Source organism: Cebus imitator, unplaced genomic scaffold, assembly GCF_001604975.1.
Source record: "Cebus imitator isolate Cc_AM_T3 unplaced genomic scaffold, Cebus_imitator-1.0 Scaffold232, whole genome shotgun sequence".
Taxonomy (NCBI): domain Eukaryota; kingdom Metazoa; phylum Chordata; class Mammalia; order Primates; family Cebidae; genus Cebus; species Cebus imitator.
The window spans coordinates 2080579-2087470 of NW_016107547.1; the positions used below are offsets into that span (position 1 = coordinate 2080579).

At 35.8% G+C, this 6892-nt stretch overlaps 1 protein-coding gene and 1 pseudogene across 5 annotated transcripts in view; one reads left to right on the forward strand and one right to left on the reverse strand.

The window, feature by feature from the left end:
* The window catches only part of LOC108281851, a 7286-nt pseudogene extending 2270 nt beyond the window's left edge, over nucleotides 1-5016 (forward strand).
* THOC2 (THO complex 2) overlaps nucleotides 1607-6892 on the reverse strand; it is a 129249-nt gene continuing 123963 nt past the window's right edge. For 3 of the 5 annotated variants that reach the window (XM_017497532.2, XM_037727488.1, XM_017497529.2), the window contains exon 39: nucleotides 1607-2392. The gene's annotated coding sequence lies outside the window, so the exon portion shown is untranslated. Of the gene's footprint in view, nucleotides 2393-4693; nucleotides 4826-6892 lie in introns of those variants that run through there. The other 2 variants (XM_037727489.1, XM_037727487.1) reach the window with 1 other exon arrangement.

The following is a 6892-nucleotide window of genomic DNA, read 5'->3' on the forward strand; positions in this document are numbered from 1 at the left end:
GAGAGATCCTGAATATTACTTTCATGTAAAGATGGGTTGGGAATCACAGACACATTATTTGGTAATAAAATATCTGTACTGTGATAACTGCCTCAAAATGTCCTGCTTCACTCATCTTCACTCCATAGTCACTGTGTAATCAGTAGTAAATTTGGCCTCACCCCAGTGTCCTTATTCAGGTTTACTCTTCCTCGGAGGACCTCCCTCCAAGTAACAGTGTTTGTTGTCTGTCTCAACTGACTAGAATGGAAGTTCCATGAGGGCAGGGGTTTGTTTTGCTCATGGCTGTACCTGTAATGCGTAAGAGGCACTCAAATATTTCAGTAGGTTTCTGAGGAACAGGTGGTGTTTGGTTACTTATTTAGTGATGATTTCTGAGATTTCGGTGCACCCATCACCCAAGCAGTGTGCACTGTACCCAATGTGTAGTCTTTTATCCCTCACCCCTCCCACCCTCAAATATTTTTTAATGAATACCCTATAGAACTCTCTACTCTTCATAGAAGGGGTTGGCAAACGATAGCCTGCAGGCCAAATCTAGTCTTCCACTTGTTATTGTAAATAAACTTTTAATGAACTCAGCCATGCTTATTCACTTACATATTATTTATAACTGCATCCAGACTACAATGGCAGAGCTTAGTAGTTGCAATGGGAACCACATGGCTTGCAAGGCCACAAATATTTACTATCTGGCCCTTTACAAAAAAAGTTTGCTGGACCCCCAGACCATTCATTTGGTCCTTATTTTCCAAACTAGACTGGAAGCACTTTTGGGACAGGTCTTATACTTCTTTGAACCTAGAACACAGTAGATAGCTAAAATAGCTAGCACTATACAAATACAGATTTCCTACTTGCAACATAAATTATCTTTACACAGTTAATCCAAAAATCATATTTTCCATAATCAATGCATTTCTAGCAAGGCCAGAACTGATTACCTGTGTTCAGTGATTTGGGGCAACAGGGAGAAGACATATTGATGCTATCTTATTAGTGGTAAGGTTTCTAGTTCAAAATCAATCATGTAATCTTTCAAATATGAATGCATATTTAACAACTGGAAAGTTCTTCCTGGTATCTTTGAGACAAATTATTTGAGGTAAGCCATAGTTATTTTCTCAAAGTCAAAAATCCCTCTAACAAACATCTCTTTTTATGCCAGGCACATTATAAGCACCCAACCGTCACTGAATAGATCACCCTCCCACAAATACTCTGCTCACCGATTTTTGCAAATTACAATTACCTGAAAAGAGACATCAAGATTTACACCCTTTTGCCAATTCATTTAAAATATATTCGACATTTCTCAATTCTTTAAAAAACTGTAAACTTTTTGTCATTCTCTGAAAATTTTAATTTGCATAGGTATCATTTCCAAGTAACTGAAGACTAAATGGACAAATCCAGGCATGGTATCAGTCCACTGTTTACTCCAACTACAGAGGTAATCAAATAGGATATTTTCCTGTTATTGGATGATATGTCATTAGAAAATAATGTAGCCCGCGGACTAGGAACTGAGAAAGACTAGAAACCTTAATGAATTATCTTTGCCAAAATCAGTTATTTTGAATAAGCAACAATATACACAATAATATACAATCATTTGAGAAAACTATTGTTTATTTAGAAAAAAGGTTACACTGGTAGAATTCAGTAGATAAAAAAATTCTCTTTTAAAAATGTCACTGTGAAACTTTGCCAGACCAAAGTTCAGCAATACAAAGCTCCTATAGCTGTAGAATTAAAACAATTATCTTTTGATCCCCCCGCCCCAAGATTTGTCTAACATAATTACAAGAAAAAATGGCAAGGGACAAGTGAGTGCTGGTACCTTTTTCTTTTTTAAACAGGTTTTAATGTTGTACATGTACTATATAAAATGATTCCTAAGCATTTCATAAGACAATGCTCCCACTGTTTTTAGTGACTAATATTAAGAATAAGCCAAATAATAAATTAAAACTGAGTTTTAAAATGAGGTCAAAATGGTTCAATAATTGTTTATTTTCAGTTTCAAACAATAAAATGGAAGCATTTCAGAATGGAAATAAAAGCTGAACCCAGGCAGTATTTAGTTCACCTAAGGTAGAACTCTGTACACAGGTAACCTTATTTGTTTGTTGGAAACTGTATGCAGCACATTGTGCTAAAAATATGGAACAATTAACACTTTCAGCCATTACTGAAAATAAACATGTAGAAACTAAACAACAGGTGAAAATACAGAAATGCACAACTTAATTTTAAGTTTTCCACATGGAGCAATAAAGCAGACAACTGAATAATTTAAGGAGATGCAAATGGCCCTCTTCATTCTTAATTCTTGGCAATTTACTCAGGAAAATAAATTTCTGGTCACAGCTGAACACTCCAATCTCACCTGAAAGAAACAAAGTGATTATATTGATAGAGAAGAAGGAAGGAAGGAAAGGAGGGAGTAGGGGAGAGAGGGTTGGTCAAAGGAGGTAGTAGAAAAGGAAGGGAGAAGGAAGGAGGGAAGGACAATGAAAGGAGGGAGGGAGGAGGAACATTTAATAAAGAAAGAAAAGTTAATGGGTTGCATCAGTAACAAAGACTTGAGTCCCCAGTAAAGGAGAAAATATTTGTGTTTCTCATTGTCCATTCTTAGAAACCATTAAAGATAAGCACACTAATGATGACTTAAAAAAAAATTGAACACTGTGTGCATGTTGGAGAGAGAAGTGGGGGTAGGGAGAAAAAAAATGGAACAACAAGTAAAACATTCCACAGAGGCAAGCAATAGCTTATCAAAAGTAAACAGAAAATACAACAAAGAAAAGTAACTATTTTACATGATCAACAAAAAAAGAAAAATGACATCACATTTTTCACAAGGACACAATTTTAATAGTAACTTATATTAAGATGCAATGTCTGCTAAATTATAAAAATTGCTTTAAAAATATATTGACTCAATTATAATCATTTCCTTTCCTTTATGTATTGACATTTTTCAAATACTTCATAGTGAAATAACTTCAAAACATGATTATTACAACATGTGGCAAATATCTTCACATCTGCCTTCAAATTTTAAACTAATGCTTAATGCATTAAACTTTATTGATGAAAATACTACATTCACATATTTCTTAAAACCAGGGCTAGAAGGGTCCTTAGAAAATCATCACACTTACATGAAATGCTGACAAATAATTTACATATCATTTCTACACAGCATTCTGTTCACACCATGTATAATCTTGACATTATCAGTAACTGTGGATACATGATGAACTTACAATACTTAAAAGCCATTGTTCCTGTCCATTAATTGATGAATGGATAAATAAAAAGTGATACACACTCATACAATGAAACATCATTTCACAATAAAAAGGAATGGAGTACTGATAGATGCTATGGCATGGATGAACCTTGAGAACATGATGCTAAGTGAAAGCCAAACACAAAGGCTACAGATTATTGCAAGATTCCATTTAAATGAAGTGTCCAAAACAGGCAAAATCATAAGGACAGGAAGCACATTATTGATTTCCAGGGGCTGGGGAAAGGAAGAATTGGGAGTGACTGCTAATAGGCAGAGAGTTTCTTTTTAGGGTGATAGAAACGTTCTGGAAATAGACAGCAGTGATCCTTGCACAACATAGTGGATATACTAAAAACCACTGAAGAGTACACTTTAAAATGACAAATCTGAGGCCAGGTGCAGTGGCTCACACCTGTAATCCCAGCACTTTGGGAGGCTGAGGCAGGTGGATTATGAGGTCAGGAGATCGAGACCATCCTGGCCAACATGGTGAAACCCCATCTCTACTAAAAATACAAAAATTAGCCAGGTGTGGTGGTGCAAGCCTGTAATCCCATCTACTCAGGAGGTTGAGAAAGGAGAATTGCTTGAACCCAAGAGGCGGAGGCTGCAGTGAGCCAAGATCACGCCACTGCACTCCAGCCTTGGCGACAAGAACAAGACTCTGTTTCAAAAAAACAAAAAAAGGCAAATTTGATGTTACACGAATTTCATCTCTATTGTTTAAATTGCCAAAAAAAAAAAAAAAAAAAAAAAATCTTTTTAAAAAAAAAAAAAAAAAGAAAAATTAAAAAAAAAAAAAATAAAATTATATTTTTTAAAATTCAAAAAAAAAAAAAAAAAAAAAAGTCAATGTTCCAATTAAGAGCATCATTATCACAGTATCGCCATAATTAGGAGAATAAGAAATGGGTTCTCAATCATAAAGATGTCACATTAGAAGAATTACTTGGCAAGGGAAATTTTGGTGACACATTTAAGGGAACATTAAAGGGAAAACTGCTGTTGCTGTTAAAACATGTAAAGAACATCTTTCCCAGGAAGTGAAATTAAAATGTTTACTAGAAGCCAAAATCCTCAAGCAATATTATCATCCCAGTATTGTCAACTGTATAGGAGTTCGCACACAAAGACGGCCTATCTACATAATTTAAGGAACTGGTTCCAGGAGGCGATTTCCTCTCCTTTCTGAGAAAGAAGAATGAACTAAAATTCAGTTAGTGAAATTTTCATTAGATGCTGCTTCTGGATGATGTATCTCGAGTAGAAATTGTACACACAGGGACCTTGCTGCAAGAAACTGCCTGGAGGTGAAAATAATGTTCTGAAAATCAGTGACTTTGGAATGTCTCGTCAAGAGGATGGTGGTGTGTATTCATCTTCTGACTTAAAGCAGATTCCCATTAAATGGACAGCACCAGAAGCTCTTAATTATGGGAGATATCGTTCTGAGAGTGACGCACGGAGCTTTGGCATCCTCCTCTGGGAGACTTTCAGCTTAGGGGGGGGTCTGTCCATAGCCTGGAATGACAAATCAGCAAGCTCAAGAGCAAGTGTAAAGAAGATACTGGATGTCAATCTCTTGGCAGCGTCCAGAGAGTATTTTAATAAAATAATGCTGAGGTGTTAGGATTACAAACTTGAAAACCGGCCCCAAATTTACTGAACTTCAGAAAGAGTTAGCTGCCATCAAGAAGAAAGTTGCACAGTGATGAAACAGTGCCAAACTCAGCCTTCAGGACCCTGTTTTCAGCAGAGCAATATTTTTCTTCTCATTAACATATATACCACAACACCTGCAACATTCTCAAGTGTTTTATTAGCTATTTTTTAAAAATATGTGCTGCTTTAACCATTGTAAGTAAGAAAGTATACGTTTTAAATATAAGGGATCATACAGGACTGTTGCTGTTTCTCAGAAACTTTCTAGTCCAGGCTCAGTTCATAGTCTGCTGTCCTCCATCACAGACATTTATTGGTGCTATAAACTGTACTGGTAATACCACACTTGTAGGACACATCACAGCAGAAAACAGAAGATAGCCTTCCTACTCTGCTGAGACAAGATTATATTTGTGAACATTGTTTTATACTGGTAATTATTAGGACCTTCTAAGTTTGTCTTTTTCCTTTTTTTTGGCCAGAGATTGATCCTGTTGTATTAGTAAGACTATCATTTCCCTATGTTTCACCATGCCGTCCTATGCACAAAAATCCTCAAAGAGTGGAGGCAGCTGATTTTAACTGACATTATAGAGAGCTGTGACAGCAAGAATCAAGTCTGAAAAGTAAGGTGGTTTAGAGAAAAAGAACAGCTAGGCTGGTGATCAAAGTAGAGAAGAAAAGGCAAATATAAAATCAGTCTTATCAGAGGTATGCCTTTATAAAACACATACACACGTTTTAATTTTATGATCAAATTCACCAAAAAGGTCCTAAGAAATGTTTCAGTAGTTTACATAGATTCTTCATAAAGGAGCCCTTTTGATGGTAACCAAACAACTTTTAAACAAATATTTATAAGGAAGAAAGAAGTTATGAAGAGAAAGACACAGGGACAGCCATCCTAAATCCACTTTACTCCTTCATTTACCCTTATACTGCAACCTAGGAATTCTTATAGCAAACACAGTTCCTAAGATGTTCCATGTGGATAAAATGTAACACAGAGTTAAAACGTGGATCCTGTTGAGCTGAATCCTAACTGCACCCAAGGATGCTTCTCAGGATAATTACGTGTGTAGGGGAAAGACACACTCAGGGCAAATGTTGCATGGAAGCCTTTTATAAGTGCTCATGCCTATGTTAAGATTTTAAAAAACACAATATAAATGAATATTTGCTCTACATTAAGCGGAAAAGCAAGGAAATAGAAAATTTCTCCTGCTCTTTTCAACTGTTTGGTGCCTATGAATATCAGTGCACAAAACCTATACTCAGTACTTTTTTTAAAGTATAAAAGACACTACTGAAGAGAAAAATGATTTGTGTCTGTCATTTCGAGCTCCTAACAAGAGTCTAGTATACAGTTAATGGTTACGACATACAGACCAAAACGAAAGCATATTAAATCTGCCCTCAAAAAATATGCCACAGCATATAAAGCAAGCTCTTTTAATCAGTATGGGTTTCCCTTTATAAAATGGTGTGTTTGGTGGCAAAAAAGTCAATACAGAGATATTAAATGTTTCTCTGAAATCAGTGTGAACATTGATGAGTTCCATATCCCTCACCCTATCCCAATACCTATCATCAACAAATAGGAATAAGCCTCAAAATGGCAATGCATTCCTAAAATAAGAAATCTTCAGGAGCTTAGGAGGTCAAGTATGAACTGAAGGAGAAAAAAAAAGGCTTAGAGCTGGAATTATAAAATCAATTGTTGACAGAGGCCAAGAATGTAATGAAAACTAAGGAAATGAGTTGAGTGGGGACTGACTGAGATGAACTGTCTAAAAAAAGACCCTTGTTCTATTCTAAAGCCGGGCAGCACCTAGACAAATCTAGCTGAAATCAGGACACAATGTTACCACATGTTCCAATCCTTCGAGAGAAACTGAAATTTGGATTTTTGTCAATTCTGATTTT